Source organism: Pleurodeles waltl, chromosome 10 (assembly GCF_031143425.1).
Source record: "Pleurodeles waltl isolate 20211129_DDA chromosome 10, aPleWal1.hap1.20221129, whole genome shotgun sequence".
NCBI lineage: Eukaryota > Metazoa > Chordata > Amphibia > Caudata > Salamandridae > Pleurodeles > Pleurodeles waltl.
The window spans coordinates 783,764,990-783,786,366 of NC_090449.1; positions in this window are offsets into that span (position 1 = coordinate 783,764,990).

Here is a 21,377-nt window from a genome sequence, read left to right on the forward strand (position 1 = left end):
GGGGGCTTTGTGCCCAGTGTGCTTCATCTTGGCAAGGATAGGGTGAGTGGATGCCTTCTTCCCCTGGTTCTGGAGGGGGCTTTCTGCCCAGTGTGCTTTATCCTGGCAAGGATTGGGTGAGTGGATGCATATCTCCACTGGTTCTGGAGGGGGCTTTGTGCCCAGTGTGCTTCATCCTGCCAAGGATTAGGTGAGTGGATGCATATCTCCACTGGTTCTGGGGGGGGCTTTGTTCCCAGTGTGCTTCATCCTGACAAGGATTGGGTGAGTGGATGCCTTCTTCCACTGGTTCTGGAGGGGGTTTTCTGCCCAGTGTGCTTCATCCTGCCAAGGATTGGGTGAGTGGATGCATATCTCCATGGTTCTGGAGGGGGCTTTGTGCCCAGTGTGCTTCATCTTGCCAAGGATAGGGTGAGTGGATGCCTTCTTCCACTGGTTCTGGAGGGGGCTTTCTGCCCAGTGTTCTTCATCCCGGCAAGGATTGGGAGAGTGGATGCATATCTCCACTGGTTTTGGAGGGGGCTTTGTGCCCAGTGTGCTTCATCCTGCCAAGGATTGGGTGAGTGGATGCATATCTCCACTGGTTCTGGAGGAGGTTTTGTGCCCAGTAATGCAATACTTGGAGTGTGGCAGTTCACAGTCCTTCACCTGGGTGTCTGAGGCGTGAGATTTTCAGGAACCAGGTTGCATGATAGTCCATGGAGCCAAGGATAGACTCCATCCGGCGACGGAATTGACTGCAAACTGGTGATAGTGCCAGGGCTGGTGGTGGTGCTGCCAGTGGTGAAGGGAGGCTCCAGCCCTTCTCCTGCAGCCTCGGACGGCTGCCTACTGGGGCTGCTGCTGCCAGTGGTGCTACTGTCAGCGGTGCAGGTGGTGGTGCTTGCGGTGTGGCCTGCGGCTGTGCTAGCGGCGGTGCTGGCCATGGTGCAGGTGCCAGTGCTGCCAGTGGTGGAGGGAGGCTCCAGCCCTTCTCCTGAAGCCGCAAACAGCTGCCCACTGGCGCTGCTGCTGCTGACAGCAGTGGTGCTTGCAGCGGTGCAGGTGGCGGGGCTTGCGGCGGGGCTGCTGGCGGTGCTGGCCGCGGCACAGGTGGCGGTGCTGGTGGTTGTGCTGGTACACACCAGGCCTTCACCTGCAGCCTCGGATGCCTGAAGTACCTTGCCTGGTGTTTTCTGCCCCTTCCTCAACTTGGCAGATGGTGGTGTGACCTTGGGTCTGGCAGCTGGAGTCTTTGAGGTGGGCTTGCTGGGTGGTTGTGGCTCCTTCCTCTTGCTGGATCCTATCCCCCTCTTCACCTTGCCAGGTGGCGGAATGGTTTTGGCCATGGGAGGGGTTGGTGGTACACTGGCTGGGCTGAAGGGTGCCCCCTTTGAGCCTTTGATAGCTGCAGGAACCACAGTGGACGACGATTTGGTGGCTGAGGTGGTGGGTTGGGTTCTGGCCACTCTGGCCCGAGGGAAAGGACAGGGGAGGAGGGGTAGGGAAGAGGTCAAAGCTGGACAGGGTTTGGGAGTGGAGGAAGAGGGAGTGGTTGTAGGTGTCTGTCTGTTGAGTTTGGGTGCAGGTGCATGGGCTGGATGCTGTGGTGAAGTGGATGGCTGTTGGGTGGGTGGCGGCTTGTGTTTGTGTACTTTGGGAGGAGGTGTCGCAGACACACTGGAAGAGGACACAGGGGACGTGTGCATGGATGTAGGGGTGGTGACTGCCAGTACGGGATGTGTTGTGATGGGCATGCTGGTGATGGAGGTAGTGGATGAGGATGTAGTGCATGCAGGTGTGAGTGGAGCCACTACTGGAAGAGAGGTGGATGAGGAGGAGGAGGGGGACACAGTGGAGGCAGTTGATGTTGGTGTGTCTGCATGGGGATGGTGCTTATATGAGTGCTTGTGAGATGATGTGTTGTGCTTGTGTTTGCCTGAGCCACTTTTGTGTGGTGATTTGGGTGAATGCTGGTCTGAAGGTGTGCTTGGGATAGGTTGAGGTTGAGGGGATTGGGACTGGGTAGAAGAAGTTGGAGGAGGGAGGCTAGAGACAGGGACAATGGCTGCCATCAGTGCTGATGCCAGAGCCTAAAATGCCCTCTGTTGGGCCGCCACGCCAGAGTGAATGCCCTCCAGGTATGCATTTGTTTGTTGCAAATGCCTCTCAACACCCTGGATGGCGTTCATTATGGTTGACTGTCCAACAGTGAGGGATCTCAGGAGGTCAATAGCCTCCTCACTGAGCGCAGCAGGGCTGACTGGGGCAGGGCCTGAGGTGCCTGGGGCGAAGGAGATGCCCATCCTCCTGGGTGAGCGGGTACGGGAAACACGCTGAGGGGCTGCTGGGAGGGCGGTGCTGGTAGGGGGAGTGGTGGCTGTACCTGTTATTGGGGTGGGCACAGAGGTGTCTGCCACTGCCAGGGAGCTTCCATCGGAGGAGGAGTCACTGTATGTGGTGTCCCCTCCTGTCCCCATCATGGTGCTCCCCTCGCCCTCCGTGCCACTGGTGCCCTCACTGATGGTGGATTCGGCCTCCAGGCCCATGTGGGATGCAGCTCCTGTCGCCGGTGCCTCTGCTCCTCCGCCAGATGATGCTAATGCACACAGGGTGACAAAACAAAAAGGGGGGGGAGACAAAGGCTACACTTGGTCATTGCCAGCAACACTACTGTTGGCGTAGACAACTCACAGGGAGCAGCCCTATGCACTAAGCCATGCACTACCAGTTACTAAGATAGTCACCAGCCCATGGGGCACAATGCCTAATACCATTAGCTGCACACCTGAAGCCCACAGGAACCTGCCCAGTAGTAGATGCCCACTGACACTATTGGGGGTGGAGTGCTTCAGAACCTGCCCAACAAAGGACCTATCCTGCCATGTTCGCCCTGGTCTAGGGGCACCCACTGTCCACATCCCCCACCCAGGTAAACCTTAACGCGCGTTCAGTCATGAATCTGAATCTGTACTCACACCCTTGTGGCAGCTATGATGCCTTCAAGCGCCCGTCCAACTCCGGATAGCCCATCGCCAGGATGCGGAACATCAGGGGGGTCAGGGTACGATGGGCACACCCTCCCTCGTTGGGAGGCCATCCCCAGCTGGGCCTCCGCCGTCTTCCTTGCCCAGCGACACATGTGCTCCACCGTTTGTGGCAGTGGGTGCTCCGCCTGTCAAAGATCCCCAGCGTCCGCACCTCCTTGACGATAGCACGCCAAATATCCTTTTTCTGATGGGCGCTGAACTGCATGGAAAAGACAGCAGAAAAGGGAATTAGTGAACCGTCCAGACCGTCACACTCATGGCCCACCATATCCCTGCCATCCCCTGACGCACATACATTGACAACCATACATGCAGCACCCTGGCCAGGACGCCTCAGCCCCCCGACATGTGGCTTACACACACTGCAATCCATACATTCATGGCCCACGCATCATGCTCACAGTGTACTCACCTGTTTGTCTGGAGGACCGTAGAGTAACATGTACTGGGGTAGGATGCCATCCACCAGTTTCTCCAACTCCTCTGCAGTGAAGGCAGGGGCCCTTTCCCCAGACACATGAGCCATTGTTGCTTCCAGACACAGATCACAGCAACACTTGCAGTGTAGGTCCTCTCCTGTTGAAGGTCACGTAGGAAATGAATGCACAGATAGAAAATGGCGGTCACGTCCGCGGCGGTGTGTACCATCACTGCTGGCGTACATTGCCATTGGCTTCTGGAACCCATAGGGCCCAATGATAACCAATGCGAAGTTGCGCAGCGGTTGTAAACCGCCTACCGCAATAGCGCACAATGCCAGCGGAATTACCTCATTTCCACTTGTCCCTCCTCACAGGTCAGGCAGCTGCCATTCCAGGGGGCACAGGCCATGGCACCAAACTGCGTCACAGCAGACATTGGCACAGCAACTGACCTCAGATTCACATACATGTTCTGTGAAGTAAAAGATGCATCATTATTTCAGTTGATGTGTGAATATGAACCTTTGCTCACCGTTTTCCTCCATAGGCTTCTGCCGCTGAGGATGAATATGAGATGGCGACATCCTCCGGTGTAGAGACCCCTGGTGGACCTTGCGACTATGGAGGACAGACACATTATCCAAACCTACAGACTTGATCGGGCCACAATCCAAGAACTGTGTGCCCAATTGAAGCCAGACCTGATGTCAGCTATCCGCCAGCCCACAGGTATCCCCCCTCTAGTGCAGGCCCTGTCAGTGCTCCATTTCCTGGCAAGTGGTTCCTTCTAAACAACAGTGGCCATGGCATCAGGGATGTCTCAGCCAATGTTCTCCAACGTGTTGAACAGAGTGTTGTCAGCCATGCTGAAACACTTGCACAGCTACATCATGGAGGATTTGGCCACAGAGAAAACTGATTTTTATGCCCTGGGACATATCCCCAACATCATTGGTGCCATAGATAGTACACATGTAGCATTTGCCCCCCCCCCCCCCCCGGAGAAATGAACAAGTGTTCAGGAATAGAAAAAACTATCACTCTATGAATGTGCAGATGGTGCGTTTGGCGGACCAGTACATCTCCCATGTGAATGTCAAGTTTCCTGGCTCTGTGCATGACGCCTTTATCTTGAGGAATAGCAGCATCCCATATGTGATGGGCCAACTCCAGAGGCACCGAGTGTGGATAATAGGTGAGCCCAAGGTCACCACCCAGTATAATTTGGTGTCTAGATATGGTGTTGTCCCTAAGGCTGAGTGTGTGTCTAACAGGTATCCCTCGATATTTTCAGGTGACTCTGGTTACGCCAACCTCTCATGGCTACTGACCCAAATGAGGAATGCCAGGACAAGGGCAGAGGAACGTTACAATGAGGCACATGGACGAACAAGGAGGATCATTGGAAGAACCTTTGGCCTCCTGAAGGCCAGGTTCTGGTACCTCTATCTGACAGGTGGATAGCTGTATTACTCATCCAAGAAGGTGTGCCATATCATCGTTGCATGTTGCATGTTGCACAACCTGGCCTTGAGACGCCAGGTGCCTTTTCTGCAGGAGAATGAGCCTGGAGATGGTCTTGTGGCAGCGGTGGAGCCTGTGGACAGGAGGAAGAGGAGGCAGAGGAAGAAGATGTGGACAACAGAAGTAATATAATTCAGCAGTACTTCCAGTGACACACAGGTAAGACACTGTAACTTCACTTTACATTTCAGTTTTCTGTTGGACATTGTACATGGCAGCCTGATTTCCCAATGTCAATGGCCACTTACTGTACCCTTTGGCATCTCTATTTTCAGATCTCTGTGTCCCACTCTGGCTCCTGGTATGTTTACTGCTGCCCACTGAAGGTCATACCAATGTATAAATGACTGTATATATGACTTGCAATGTTTTCAGAATGTTGTACTAATACATAATTCAATCATTTGACAGACTCATGATTTGCATTTGTTCCAAGGGTGTTTATTTAAGTGCTCATACGTAGAGGGGGATGTGCAATGGGCTGGGGTGATGGTGGAGGAATATCCAGTTAGAGTCCTGTCTCTTTGTATCACAGGTGCATTGTCCAGTGGGGCATAGGAAGGGGAGTAATGGCAGTTCAAGGTGGACAGGGTGACAGAGTGGGACAGAAGGGTGACAATCTGCAGAGTCTTAATCCTGGCGGGGGTCTTGGCAATGTTCTCTGGCTTCTGCCTGGATCGCAGGGACCGTTTGCGGGGTGGTTCTCCTTCTGCAGGGGGTGGGGTGCTGGTAGCCTGTTGGTCCTGTGGCGGGGCCTCCTGTCCACTAGCGCCGGTGGAGGGCTGTTCTTCAGTGTGGCTAGTGTTAGGGGCCCGTTAGTGTGCCACTGCCTCCTTCATGGTGTTGCCCATGTCTGCCAGCAATGGTGACCAGGATGGTGTAGATGTTTTTGAGGTCCTCCCTGATCCCCTGGTTCTATCCCTTCTGCAGCTGCTGGGTCTCTTGCAACGTGTACAGTATCTGGCCCATGGTCTCCTGGGAATGGTGGTATGCTCCCAGGATGTTGGAGAGTGCCTCCTGAGAGTGGGTTCCCTGGGCCTGTTATCGCCCTGTCGCACAGCAGTCCTCCCAGCTTCCCTGTTGTCCTGTGCCTCTGTCCCCTGAACTGTGTGCCCACTACCACTGACCAAAGGTCCCTGATCGTCCTGTGTTTGTGTAGTTGCCTGGGGTCCCTGTAGTGGTGGACACACTGCTGATTGACGTGTCCTGGGGACAGAGGGATGGGCTTGCTGGGTGGGTGCTGTTCTGGTGTTTCCTGAGGGGGAGGCTCTGTGGTGGTTTGGGACTCTCCAGAGGTCTCTGATGGGCCAGGTTGGTCATCGTGATCCAGGCGTGCAGAGTTGCTGTCATCACTGTGGGCCTCCTCTGGGGGGGAATGGATGTTGGTGGCAGCTCCTCTCCGGTGATGTTGAGTAGGGGACCTGTGGGGATGAAAATGCAGTGTTATTGTATCTGCGTGTGCCATCTTGTGCATGGGTTTGTTTCCCTGTATGGTTGTGATAGCCCTGGCAGCTTAGGCTTGTGTGCGTGGTGATTTTGTGGGCTAGGTGATTCTCTCTAATGGGCATGCTGTGGTGATGGGTGTCTATGCAGGTCTGTGATGGGGGTCCATGAATTGGTGTTACATGCGGGCTTGGTTTTGGGATGGGTGGGTTGTGATAGTGGGGTATATGTGAGGTGGTCGAGTGATGGGGTGAGGGTAGGGGTAGGAGTTTGTGATGGCATGCAGGTAGGGTGGGGGATATAGTAGTTAAGATTTGGCTTACCAGAATCCAGTCCTCCTGCTACTCCTGCGAGGCCCTCAGAATGCATTATTGCCAAGACTTGCTCCTCCCATGTTGTTAGTTGTAGGGGAGGAGGTAGGGGTCCACCGCCAGTCTTCTCTACAGCTACCTGGTGTCTTGCAACCACGGAACGCACCTTCCACCATAGGTCATTCCACCTCTTCCTGATGTCATTCCTTGCTCTTGGATGATGTCCCACGGCATTGACTCTGTCCACTATTCTCCACCATAGCTCCATCTTCCTTGCAATGCACGCCTGCTGCACCTGTGATCCGAATAGCGGTGGCTCTACCTGGATAATTTCCTCCACCATGACCCTTAGCTCCTCCTCTGAAAACCTGGGGTGTCTTTGGGGTGCCATAGATGTGGTGTGAGTGATATGTGTGAGGATGTGTGGGGTGATGTGCTGTGGTGTGTGCTGTGAGGTGCGTGGATGGTGTATGGGTGATGGTGTTTTGTGGCTCTGATTGAGTGGGTGCTCCTGGGTTGTCTCTCTCTGTTTGCTATCTTTTTTTTGCTGTAAGGGGGGAATATGGGGTTTATTTTATATTGGATTGGGTGTGTGGGTGTGGTGTGTGTATGTGTGTCAGGTGTGTGTAGTTTGAATTGTTCAATGTGGTGTAGTTTTGTTAGCGTGTGTGTATTTTGAGTCCGGCGGTGTGTACCGCCAATTGTTTACCACAGTTGAAAGTCCGCTGCGGTGAATCGTGGGTCCTGATACTGTGGGCATATTCCTGTTGGCATAACGGTGTGGGTTTTGGTACCGCGAATTTATCACTGACCTTTGGTCTGGCAGACTTGTGTGGGTGTCTGTATTTTGGTGAATTTCTCAGTGTGGGTCATACTACCCGTAGCGGAATATCGCCGAGGTCACGGTATGTTGGCCGCCGTCAGAACGACGGTAGGCGGCATTTACCGCCAGGGTTGTAATGAGGGCCATAGTGTCCTCCTGATGGTGATTGCAAGGTCTGTGTACCTCCTTCCTGCACAGTACAGTTATCTACTACAGACACACTCAGGAGTATAGATGAAAATGGGTGGGGGAATGTTTTGGGGCCTATCCTGGGCCTTCCCAGACCATTCAGGTATGTATTCAGGAGACATATTTCCATAAGCTATGGGTCCTGACTTCCATGTAGCTTTGAGAAACTTCAGATGTGTGCCACATCTTAGTGGGTCTTGCAAATACCTTCCTTGACTCAGTTTGGTAAGGTGTGACTTGTGGATCTGTACGTTTTTGTGTTGTGCCCCTAATGAAATGGATGTTTCTATGTCACCAAATCCAGGCTTGGCATCATTACACATTGTTGATTGCCTTTCATTGGCACCATCAGCTGTCCAATAAACATCTTATCAGTGCAATTTAGATGTATGTATAGGCTGGTGTCAGTGTATTTGTTAGGGTACCTCACAGAGGGATCCATAAGTTGGCTACTGCTTCCATGTAGTGTGCTGGATGTTGCACAAGTTTACAGTGGAGTGGTCACATAGTAGTGGCATGGTTGGTGTACTAGCTAGCCTTCATCCATACTATTGTAGTTAGGTGACACCAGGTTTTTCTAATGTATTTCCTTTGGGATTCTATATGTTATGAATGTTTTTGTATAGGCACATGATGGTGGCACTTTGCTGTCACTTCATGTGAGGGGTGAGTTGACATGATGGTATTTTTGGCCTCTCTGATTTGTAATTGCACTGTCTTCATGTTAATGTCATAACTCTAATTTTATTTTATTCTGGCAGCATCAGCACCGGCATGTGAAGGAGACAGTGCAGTGCCAAGTGGGGAAGCATCTGGCCACGGGACCTCAGGTCACGAGACCAGTGACAGCTAGGGACCTAGTGGAGTGCCACGGGTGAGACCGGATCAATATCTTCATCAATGGATTCCTCCTCCAGTGGCCACTCCCTAGTGGTGGCGGACCCATCGGGGACCACCCCAATACCATCTTTGTCCACCATCTCCATTCTATCATCGCCCTCCCTGTTGCTCTCACCCAGTTGGCCGTGCCCGCTCACCCAAGAGGGTGGGCCCCTTCTTTGCTGCAGGCACCTCTGCCTCAGCCCCTGCTAGCCCTGCTACCCTCAATGAGGAGGCTATTGACCTCCTGAGGTCTATCTCTGTGGCTCAGATGGCCATCGTGAATGCAATCCAGGGGCTGGCAAACCAGATCCAACAGAGCAATACGTTCCTGAAAGGCATTCATGGTGCAATGTCTGACCTACAGAGATCATTTCAGGATCTGGCCTCCACACTGATGGCAGCCAGTCACCCCTAGTCTTCTGTCCCCCCCTTCTTCCTCTTCCCAGTCCAAATTCCCCCTTCCTCAACCCACCTGAAGCACAAAGACAGACTTGCATGCATCCACCTCCACAGACACAGAGAGCACACACAAACACAAGCACCACAAGACACACCACAAGCATGCACACAAACAACATCTACCTGCAGACACATCAACAGTCATGACTTCCCCTGACACCCGCAGGCATCACAGATACAACATCTGGCACACCTGTAGACACTACATCAACAGTCAGAGATCCAGCCGCCACACCTGTTATACCTGAAGACACCCCTTTCACAGAGAGACTTACATGCAGCACATCTACCATACCTGCAGTCACCACCCCAACAGATACCCTCCCACCAACCACGGCATCCCCCAACACCTCCACTGCATCCCAGCCCATGATACATCATAAAACCAGTCTCTCAACCTCCAAGTCCCATCCCTCTTCTGATGACCGCCCCCGTATGTCTAAAAAATTATTCTGTTGTGATCTTGACCTTACCCCTGTTCGTCCCCCGCACCACCACCAAACATTTAGTTATCCCCCCAAGGCCAACCCTTCTACTTCCAGGTCCTCCTCTGCCCCCCCTGAGGGCACCCATACCCCTCCCCCTGCCAAGACCTCTACCTCCCAAAGAAGGTCTCCCTCCCTCCCAAGGCCAAATCAAAACCCCCATCCGAAACCCAAACCCAAGCCCACCCCCTCAAATCCCAAACCACCTTCTCCTCCCCCCCCCACCCCCAATGATCCCTGAGGTACCTGCCTGACCCCTTGATGCCCCTAACTGTGGAGGTTATTTGGCAGTCAGGAGTTGAGTCTTCGAGTGTGGATGGTGCCTTTTGGCCCTTATATTAATGGACTGGTCTACGGCTTTGGACTTGTTGAGTCATAAACTATTTATTTGGAAATTAAACCCAACTTGTTGTTGGAAGGTGTGTTATACCTTTGTCCTGCATTTCCTTCCCAACGTTTCTATTGTTCCTGTCTGACGTTGTTTGTGTGTGTGTAGCTATGTGTGTTTGTGCTGCCTGCTGCTCCATGTCATATTTGTTGCGGTCTGTGAGTTTGTGTGCAGTGCTATTGTCCCACAAGGGTACGGTGTGTGTTGTGTGATTGATATGTCTATGTAGATTGCATATTGATGTGATGGCATTGTGAGTGTCGTTAGTGGTGTGTGTTTCTTTTTCTGTTGTGTGACGTGGGCATGTATGGTGTATGATTTATTCCCCTAATAAGGGTATTGTGTACTTGGGGTGTGTGTGTTCTTGACTTTTTGTCAGTGCAAATCTGGAGTGTGTAGAGTTGTTGTAGTTGGCTTTACATTTGAGTGTGCATGTGTCCATTTAGGTGTGTGTTCCCGGCAGCTGGTTGTTGTATGGGTATGTCCCATGGAGTGTGAGTTGTGTGTGCTTTGTTGCTGTGCCCTTTCCCCCCTATTGGACTCTGCTTGGTAATTGTTGTTGGTATTGGTGGTCTCTGATATCCAATCGTGGGAATTTCATGTGCGCATGCTGTTTTGGGCTTCATCATGGTGTGTGTCCCAAGGCAGTCTTCATCCATGTATGTCCCAGCAGGTCCCATCACAGCTGTGCTGGTGTTGGTGTTGGTGTGGTGGTTCGCTTTGTGTCTTTGGTGTGTTTGTCTCCAAGTGTATTGTGCATGGCAGTATGGATGGACTGTGCTATCTGTGTGTGATGTGTGTGTGGATTGCAGTATTGTTTGATGGTGTTGTTGTGTGTGTGCCATGGCAGATTGAAGTATAAATATGTTGTATGTGTTGGCAGTCCCTAGCCAGTGTTGTGTGTGAGTGTGTGGAATGTATTTGTATATGTGCATTAGTTGTGTTGTTGTTGGTGTGTATGTGTATGTTGTGTGGCCTTTTATGTCCCTGATCAAGAGTTGTGTAGCAGTGCGTATATATGTGTGTTATTGGCGTGCAGTGTGTGCGTGCTGGCTGAAGTGTGCATGTTGTGAATGTGTGGGTATCCATGTTGCAGGATGTGAGTGTGTGTCATGAATGATAGGTGTGGCTGCTTGTCTTGGCGTCGATGCCCGAGGTTGTGTGTTCTAGTGGTACAATTTTTATCAAGATGAAAAAAAACACAATGACAGCTAGGTGTCAGTACTTATGGTTGTTGTCGTCCTTGTCGGCGTGTATTTTGTTTTCTTTCTGTGAGCAGGAGCAGTGGCAGGACGTTGAGGAATGGCTCCATGGTGACTCCGGACGTATATTGCAGTGTGCAGGTTTGTTTCTCTCTCTATACTAGCTGTTCCTGTCTCATGATGCATGGTGGTTGCAGTGCAGCAGTCACATTGGCAGTGTGCAACCTCGTAATGTGTCAGGCGGAAACATGGGGGGTCATTACGAGTTCGGCAGGCGTTTTTTACCATCCTCTGAACTTTTGACGCGGCTGCTGCCATACAGGCTACCACCCCACCGGCCCCAACGTGAGTTTTCGCTCACTGGCCTTGTGGGAAACAGACTACAGCACTGACTCTGGCTCGTAATCGAGCAGGCAGTAATGCTGTACCCTGCAGGGCACACCAGCACCCTCGCAATGTTCACTGTCTGCAAAGAAGACAGTGAACATTGCAAGGGTGCTGGCCAGGGGGGCTCCTGCACTGCCCATGCCAGCTGAACCTGTTCTCTGCCAGCCTTTTCATGGCTAGAAGCACTGCCCTGGTGGATTAGGACCACAGCCAACCTTCAGATCCTGGTGGAGCTGGTGGTTCCCTGGTGGTCCAAGTGCCAGGTTTGTAATGTGGCTGTCTGACCGCTGTACGCGAGTCTGGCGGTCTAGTGACCGCCAAACTCGTAATGAGGCCCATGGTCTCCACCGTACTGTTTATGCTTCCAGGATACCGTGGCGGTCTGTGCTGTATGGTGGTAACAGTCTCCTACTTCCTATGCCACCAATCTCATAATTTGGAAGCCTTCTCTGCCAGGCTGTTGGCGGTCAGACCGCCTACATGGCAGCCACGGGACTGCCAAACTAGTAATCAGCCCCATAGCTTTTGATTATGCCCTACTACCAAAGAAACCCATCAGCGCTTAGTATGACCTTTTAAACCACATTAAATATGAAACAAACTACTACCCTCAAATAATAAAATACTTTTAAGAAGCCATGATTCAAACAATTTTAGAAGTCCACCCACACACAGCCATACAATTCTGTTATTACAATTTCAATCAAAGCATATGGCCACATCTCTAAAAGTCTGTATTATGTGTCGAATACACCACAAACAGTCAATTTGAAATACAAATAATGACAGCAGAAGCCTATGGCCCTGTCACAGAGGTAAGTAACCACTACAATGTAGTTAAAGAAAATTTCTTCTACCAACAAAACAAACACAAACTTTGTCCGCTTTTGGATGATTTTAAAGACTCTTGGGTTTAGAAATGTCATTGTTCTAGAAACAAACACCAACCAAAATTCCAAATACTATGGTGGAATGTCTATGGCAGCACCTTAACACAGAAGCCAAAACAAACTATGCAGTAGAAGGATAGCACAATGTCTTCCAACCCACACTAGGCAGAAGTCAAACTACACTTCATACATTTATAGAAGCCCTACAAAAAGAACAAACACAAATGGAGCAATCAGTAATGCCAAATGAAACTTAAAATGAGAAAAAAAACAATAGAATGTATGCCTGCTACAATGTAAAGTAAAACTCTCAGGAAACAACGAAGCAGTACATGACTTAGAAGTAAAAGCCAAAATTCCTATATAAACACTTACTTGCAAAACTCCCAAGCAGCAAAAAACAGAACCTTAACCAACATCCCAAACCTTTTTCATGTAAATAATAAACATATTATCTTATTACATCAATCAGAAAATGTATAAAAAACTCAAATTTTAAGATAGACTGATAAAATAATATAATGTACTTTTATATATAAAAAATAAACCTCACCAAGCAGAAACCTCAAACAATAAATTAAATCCATTGTAAAACATATTTACAATACTTAAAAAATATATAATAGCAAATAACAATTACGTTAAAGTAACACAAACATAAATGACAAAATACTACATTTCCTAGCCAGAACAAATACATTAAATATAACTTACTGTTCTGTAGCTTCCTATCATTATTCATAGTAATGTAGTTAAAACATTTCATCCACCAAATACTGGAAAATAATTTCCTAAAAGCTTCAAGTAATGCAAAAATAAAACCAGTCCAATGGAGATGTATCAAAGTTATCCAAAGTATCAAGGAACCATGAAAAACCGTGAAATTTCTTTTAAAAAAGAAATGCTCCTGGAAATCAGAAAAAGAAAAACATTCACAGAAAAGAAATTGGTTTACTAGAAATCAAAACTCCTTTCCTTCCAAAAAAGATATAAATCAAAACAACCATAGGACATGTTCGAAAAAGAAAACCTGCAAAGGGAAACACTCTCAAACAACATTAATATAAAAGATAACTTATACATTACCCTTAATCATCCACAAAGCAAGTAACATAACACAATCTACCATAACATAGCGATATATTACTAAAACAGTGTAGGAAAACCTAGACCACTACAATAGTGACCAACACTGGAATTACCACAACTAACGGCTTCATTATGAGTCTGGTGGTTGACAGACTGCTAGACTCGCTGAAGCGGTCATGTCTGCTGTTGCTTTGTTGGTCCGACTGCCAAATTAGAAATTTGGTAGTCAGACTGCCAAAGACTGCCATCTCCGCCAGCAACAATGTTCCAGATTGGCTGATGGAGGTGCAGGTTGTAATCAGCCAGGACGGCGTTGAACTCAGAGCTGCCCTGCTGATTACGACCTGGTTCTCTCCCAGCCTTTTCATGGTGGTTTCACTGCCATGAAAAGGTTGCCGGAGAATAGGTTCAGGAGGCCACGGGTGGCCCCTTGCACTGCCCATGTCCATAGCATGGACAGTGCAGGAGCCTCCCTTCTGAGCACCCTCGTACTGCATGCTGTCTGCTGTGCAGACAGTGTGCATTATGAGGGTGCTGGTGCCCCCTGCGGACGGCAGCATTGTCCCCGGCTCAATTGCGAGCTAGCAACAATGCTGCTGCCACTTTTCGGCTGGGCTGATGGGCAGACACCTTCGTTTCCACCCGTCAACCCAGCGGGAAAGTCAGAATAGGGCTAGTGGGGAGGTTGGCAGTAAGGTGGCAATCTCCCTATCGGAAGTTTGGCGGACAGGTCTTCCCATCAGCAAAACTCAGAATAAATATGATAAAACCCCACAAACAACACTATAATTAACCTCCAGACCTTTCTCCGACACTCGCATACCCTCAAAACCTTACAAAACGTCTAAAAAACAGCTTACCTGATCTGACGAACAGCAGCACCTCTCCACGACCTGGATCCTAGAAAATAGACTAAAAATAAGACACATGGGCTACAAAAAAGAAGGTATCAATAAAGAAAAAAAAAAAGATAAATGAATCTTAAAAAAAAGACTATCATCCCATAAAAATTAATAGGGCTATAATTTGAAAATGTTTACAAAATGTTTAAAAAAATGTAAAAAAATATAACAAATTTGAAAAAAAAATAAAAGTATGTTAAAAGACTGTAAAGTATAAATTCTGCAATAGTGGGAAAATATATAATTATTTAATGCATACTAAAACATGTCAAAAATATATAAAAAATGTGTATATCAATCAACTGAATCAATGGTAAAAAATTGTTAAATGATAGGAGAAACCCCTCAAAAATCTACAACATACAATATAGCATAAATGTCATTTGCATTGTTTATTTAATACAAAAATTATAAAATGTTCTTTATTAATCAATACATCAATATTGTTCTTTAACTACAAATACATTTGTCAACAAATATTACAATATTCATTAAATAAAAATGAAAAAATAAAAATATGGGATGCACTTTTAGTCAATGAAAATAATAATGTTGTTTAGTACACATACACAGCCAACTACAAAGTTAATTATATTTCTAAATATTAGAAATACTAATTAAATAACATGAACTCCTCCTACAACTAGAAATACATTTTGAAAAACGGAAAATTGTTACTTAAAAATGTTCAATTACGTAGTCCCACTCCAACATAAACCATTTTGAGGAATGTGTTGGAGTCTAATAGGGTTATACTTACTAATCCAACTGAAACATAAATTATGTGGGGGAAGTGTTGGACACTGAAGAGGTCAAATTTACTGTTCCACTCTAATTTAATCATTTTTGGACAGTGTTGCACTTTAAAGGTGGTCACATTTCCTATCCCACACTAGTCTGACAGTCTCATTACGAGGATTGCAGTCCTAGGACCGCCAGCCTTGCGGTCGCTGTCAGACCGTTGCAGCTGTGGCGGTCTGACTGCTATATTACAACATTGGCAGGCAGACCCACCGAAAGACCGCCGTCCCCACCAGGAACATAGTCCCTGATGTGGTGATGGCGGTCAGGCTTGTAACCAGCACCACCTGGCTGATTACAACCCCACTTTCTGCCAGCCCTTTCATATCGGGGACCCCACCATGTAAAGGCTGGTAGAAAGCCAGTGCCAGAGAAGACGTCGGGCCCTGCACTGCCCATGCCCATAGACAGTGCAGGGGCAACCCTGCCCAGCATCATCAGAATGCACACTGTCTGCTTTGCAGACAGTGCACATTCCAAGGATGCTGAAGTACTAGGATATTGTCCTCGGCTCCCTTAAAGGAGCCAAGGTCAATATCGTAGCACTGTTCCTGCCTGTCAGCACATTGGGAATGCATATTACAATGGTCCCGCTGGTCAACCTGGTGGGAACATTGTAATACTCTATTTGTGTGGCATCCTCCCCCTGAGTTTGGAGGTCCCGCGGTGGAAGCGCCAAACTCTTTTTAAAAAAAAAAATATATTTATTGGTTTTATTTTCCAAAATATGATACAAATTGTACAATTTGCAACCGCAGGATGAACCAAAACAATGACTAATTATCTAAGTCATGTAACAATTACACACCCCCCCAATATGCACTTCACGGAACACTTCTAATCTTGCGGTATCATTTCTGGCTGCACCCTCCATGGGTTTATCCTTCCTTGTTCATTTTATATAGGCATTCGCTTGAGACCAGTGTGGACCTTGCTTTGCGTGCATGAGTTCCCTAAATGTCTGAGGGGGGCCTCAACTTAATTAGTGTGTGCGGGTGGCTCCCCTGGTTTTCTGCTCTCCACGCGTCGCTAAAACTGTGGTGACATAGATTTAGTGGGCGACTATTACTGGACAAATGGGGGGAGATGGTGTGCTTACTCTGTGGTGCCTGGGTGTACTATGGATTTTGTTTCCAAGGTGGGGGGTGCAGAGGAATTTATGCTGTGGTTGTTGCAAATACGCGTGCCCCGGTTCAAGGCGGCTTCTCATCGTTTTTGGCCTCCAGCTTTGTCACCATATCCTCCCATGTAGAGCATCCTGTGTGTTGTCGCCCTTCGCGCACCATTCTTTTTAGTACCTGATATTCAGTGCGAGCCCAGCGTATTATTAGAGAGTGCCAGGATTTCAGGTCAGGAGCCTTAGCGGCTTTCCAATGCATTGCTATTAACCTTTTGTACATTAAAAAGGCCAGGTCTATGAATTTGTGTAAATGTCTTTGTTTTTTTGGTCTCTTCCTAAGTCCCAGCAGACAGGACCGGGGGTCTGCTACTAGTGCAAGTCCTGTTAGCCCAGATACCTCCTCTACCACCTCTGCCCAGGCCGTTTGTATATTCGGGCAGTCCCATACCATATGATAAAAGGATGCCGACGTTGATCTACATCTAGGGCATATTGTTACTGCATCAGGGAACATGCGCTTTATTCTGGCTGGGGAAAGATATGTTTGATGCGTGTAATTAAATTGGGTATATCTAAATCTGGGATTCCTTGACACACCTCTGATGTGGGACAGGACCTTGGGCCAGTCATCCAGTGGTATCGGAGTGGGGAGTACTGCATTCCATCTACCCCATGCTTTCCCTGTTTGTGTATCCGGTGTCCTGTTGAGGGTTCTGTATAGATTGGATATTATTTTTGTTTGATCACTATATTGTAGAAGCTGGTGAAACACAGGGGAGATCTCTGGTTCCGAGGTGCCCATTCCCCATATTCTCCTGATTTCGTGACATACGGCATGATATGTCAGGAACTGCCCCGGATTTATCTCCGTAAGGGCCTGGATAGCCTCGAACGTCATTAATTTACCGTCTTCACAGCAATCCCCTACGGTCAGTATTCCTGCTTCATTCCACAGCTTTACGGCTTGCATCCTCGCTGCACTTCCCACCAATAGGAAGTTCAGCAGAACGTATGGAGAGTATGGGAGCTTATCCGCTCTTTTTTGCACAAACCTGGCCCAGCACGTATGCGCAGCTGCAAGCAAAGGGTGGACCCGTGTCACTCTGGGGGGCTTTGACGATAGCCAATTTAAAAGGGGGATCCCATTCCGCCGGGGCTCGAGGCTCATAGGTTCCGCTTGCTCTGGTCTGTGGATCCAATGTTGGACCCACTGAAGTTGTGCAGCTGCATAGTATTTTTCAAAATTCGGAGTTCCTAGGCCACCGTTATCCAGCGGATGCTGCATTGTGGATAGCGCCACTCGTGCTCTGCCACCTCCCCAAATAAGCTGCAGTAATGCTGTGTTTAGATTGCTAAAGAAGCGTTTGGGAATGATTATCAGCAGGGCCGCAAAGTAATATAAAAGCCGAGGTAGAATCAACATATTAGCAATCGCCACCTTGCCGGGTGGCGAGAGAGGGAGCTTGTTCCAGAATTGTAAGGAGCCTTTTATAGAAGTTAGCGCCTTCCCCAAGTTCCCATCTCTTAGGTCTTCCGTGGCATGATATATGTTTATCCCTAGGTATTTAAATGTTGTAGGGCACCACTTAAGGTGTCCTACCTCTGGAGGATCATGGTTGCTGGGAGCCCTTTTAACCAGGGGAAAGACACACGACTTCTCCCAGTTTACCACAAGGCCAGACAGGCCTCCGAATTCAGCCAATAAGGATATTACAGGTGGAATAGCTGCACAACCGTTCCTAATATATATCAAAGCATCATCAGCATATAGTGAGATCGTGTGATGTAATCCATTTCTAACAATTCCCCATTTGTGCTCCATGTGGCGAACTTTTGCCGCTAACGGTTCCATTGCTATGGCAAACAGTAGCGGGGATAATGGACAGCCCTGCCGTGTCCCCCTGGAGATCGGGAAACTATCAGAGATCACCCCACCTGACTTCACCCTCGCGCTCGGATTAGAGTACAATGTCCGAACCCAGCGGATGTAATTAGGGCCTATTCCCATGCGGGCCATCGTGGCCAACAGGAAGTCCCATTCGAGCGTATCAAAGGCCTTTTCTATGTCCAATGAGAGCACCATTTCCTCCTGTGCGTTCTTGGGGGTATCTCCTATTATACTCAGCAACCTACGAATATTTAGGAAGGTGTTACGCTTGGGGATGAAGCCGCTTTGATCTGGATGTATCAATAATTGCATGAGGGGGGCTAACCTGTTGGCCAGTATTTTGCCTAATATTTTGCAGTCTGTGTTTAACAGCGATAGTGGTCTATAAGATTTCACATCCGTGTGGTCACGACCCTGTTTAGGGAGTACCACTATCATAGCTTCCCTTTGGGATGTGGGTAAGCTTTCTTTAGTCCACGCCTCCTGAAACACTCCCAGCAGATGGGATTTCAGACTGGGTAAATAAGCTTTGTAATACTCCGAGGGAGGCCATCCGTGCCGGGCGCTTTGTTCCTGGGCAGCTGTGCAAGGGCTAATTCTATTTCTGCTGCTGTTATAGGGGTTTCAATTCCATCTCTATCTGATTGTGGTAGTTGGGGTAGGAAGGAGTCCGCCAGAAAGGCCTCTAGTTGTGTAGCTGTGCACGAAGTACGTTTAGTGTATAAGTTAGAGTAGTAATTCCTAAACGTCTCGTTAATTTCTGCTTGTGTAGTAGCCATCTCTTGCGCGCCCACCCGGATGGCCCCTATTGGAGCTTGCTGTCTATCCTCGCGGAGTAGCCACGCTAGCATTCTGCTTGATCTATCACCTTCCGTTTGCAACCTGGTTAAGTAATATTTATAGTCGTGGCAGCGGAGCCTGCTATCTGCCTCGTTGTATCTTAAGCGCTTTTCTTTAAGGACAGTGCTGGCAATTTCCCCCCGTGCCACCGCTTTCTCCGCATCTCTCAGCTCCTTCTCAAGTTTGCTAATTTCCGTCTGTAAGGAGCGTCTCGCTCCCCACGTAGTGGACATACATACTCCGCGGGCCACTACCTTGTGGGCGTCCCATTCTATCGCCCGGGTTATTGCAGACATAGCGTTTATTTCCCAATAATGGCCTATAGATTTCCCCAGTGTTGCAGCAAATGCTTGGTCTTGTAAAGCCTCCGCCTGGAATCTCCAAGTGGGAATTGCCTGACGTGCCCTGCCCCAGTTCAGAGTTACCCGCAGAGGCGCATGGTCTGAAACTGTCTTTGCCAAATATTCGGACTCAGTGGTTAGCGCCCCTATTTCGCGGGTGCCCCATACTATGTCAATTCTAGTGTGGGTGTTGTGTGGAACCGAATAAAATGAATATTCTTTTTGCTCTGGGTGGCCTAACCGCCATACATCGAATAGGCCCATAACGTTTGCCCATTCTTGTAGGGGGCTTGCATGCTTCCTGTTGGTTGATGCGCTCTGGTGGGCGCTGTTTCTGTCTAATGCTGCTACTGGGGTGCTGTTAAAGTCACCTCCCCAAATGGCTAGAGGCATGGGGTGGAACAGCAACGTTGGGGTGAGAGTGGTAAGAAAGCCTGTAATGTTACTGTTGGGGGCATATACCCCAACCACAGCCAGCTGTCTGCCATCTAATTTGCCCTCCATTACTACGTACCTCCCTCCCTGGTCTATCTTGTGTGCTGACATGAGGAATGGAACTCCCGCTGCTATCCAAATCAGCACCCCTCTCGCAAAGGTCGAATACGTTGTGCCTATCAGCTGGCCCCCCCATTTCACGCGCAGGTCTCGTAGATCCCCCTCTAGTATATGTGTCTCTTGCAAAATAGCAATATGCACTCCTTGTCTCTTAAGTCGAGCATACACTCTAGCCCGTTTGCTCGGCATCCCAAGGCCCCTGACATTCCATGTTAATATGATATATTGGTTCCCCATGTTACTTCTAGAAGACATCTTGTAGGGTGCAGGGGGTATGTTGCTGTATCGTGGGCCTGGTTTTAATATTGGCCCACCTGGTCTCTGCCTTTCTACTGCTAATATTTAGATATAGCGGGTGCAGGTCCATCTTTTGTGCATTAAGTAATTCCGATCGCTGCATTTCTACTAAACTACTAATCCCCTCCCCCCTGATTAAACCCCCTATTCTACTCACAACTACGGTGAAACTACAAAACTTAAAAATGTGTAACATAACTTTTATCCAGTTGGATTCGCACATTGGGATTCTCATAACTTACAGATGTGGCTCTTATAAGGGGCTCACAACATGCCGCAGACTGAGTCTGCCAATATCTTCAGGCGCCCCCCCTTGGCATATTTCCATTCCCTCTGGCCCCACCCACCCGCCACATGCCACCTGTTTGTACCCCAAATCACTTAGCTTAGTATTTATATCAAAGATGTATATTGTCGGAAGCACTTTATCCCCACATCTCGGCAGTGTCGTGAAGTCTCTATAATTTTTCCCAGATGCTGCCGCCATCTCTGGTGTTCACTCTGGACCTAAGCAGGTGGTTTATTGTTCATCGGCAGATCTTGGGGTGACCTTCGGCCCACCTAGTTCTCTTGTTGCCGTGGATACGGAGCTGGCTGTGTCTGAATCCGGTTCCATTCCCACAAGCCCGCCGGGAATTATACTGCTGCTTTGCATGTGAAGCGGCGTCTCTTTAAGCACTTTCGCTCTTTCCTCTGCTGCTTGCCAGTCATTGGGCTGGCCTCTGGTGCGCCGTTTGAATCGCTTCCCTGCAGTGGGTCTCCGCCGTTTCTCGTCCTCCTCTGCGTCTTCCCGGGGGTGTGCAAGGCCCTTGGCGTGGAGCCATGTCCAGGCATCCTCGGTGCTGGTGAATATATGAGTGCGGTCCTCCATCACTACCCTTAGCTTGGCTGGGAAGAGCAGGGCATATTTTATGTTCTGTTCTCGTAGGCGTTGCTTGATTTTAACAAAAGAATTGCGCTGATTCTGCACCTCTTGCGTGAAGTCTGGATAGGCATTGATGTTCGAGTCTTCATACTTGAACGGGCCCTTATTGCGGAATTGTTGCAATATTGCGTCTCGGTCTCTGTAATTCAGGAACCTGGCAATCAGTGGTCTAGGGGACTGGCCGG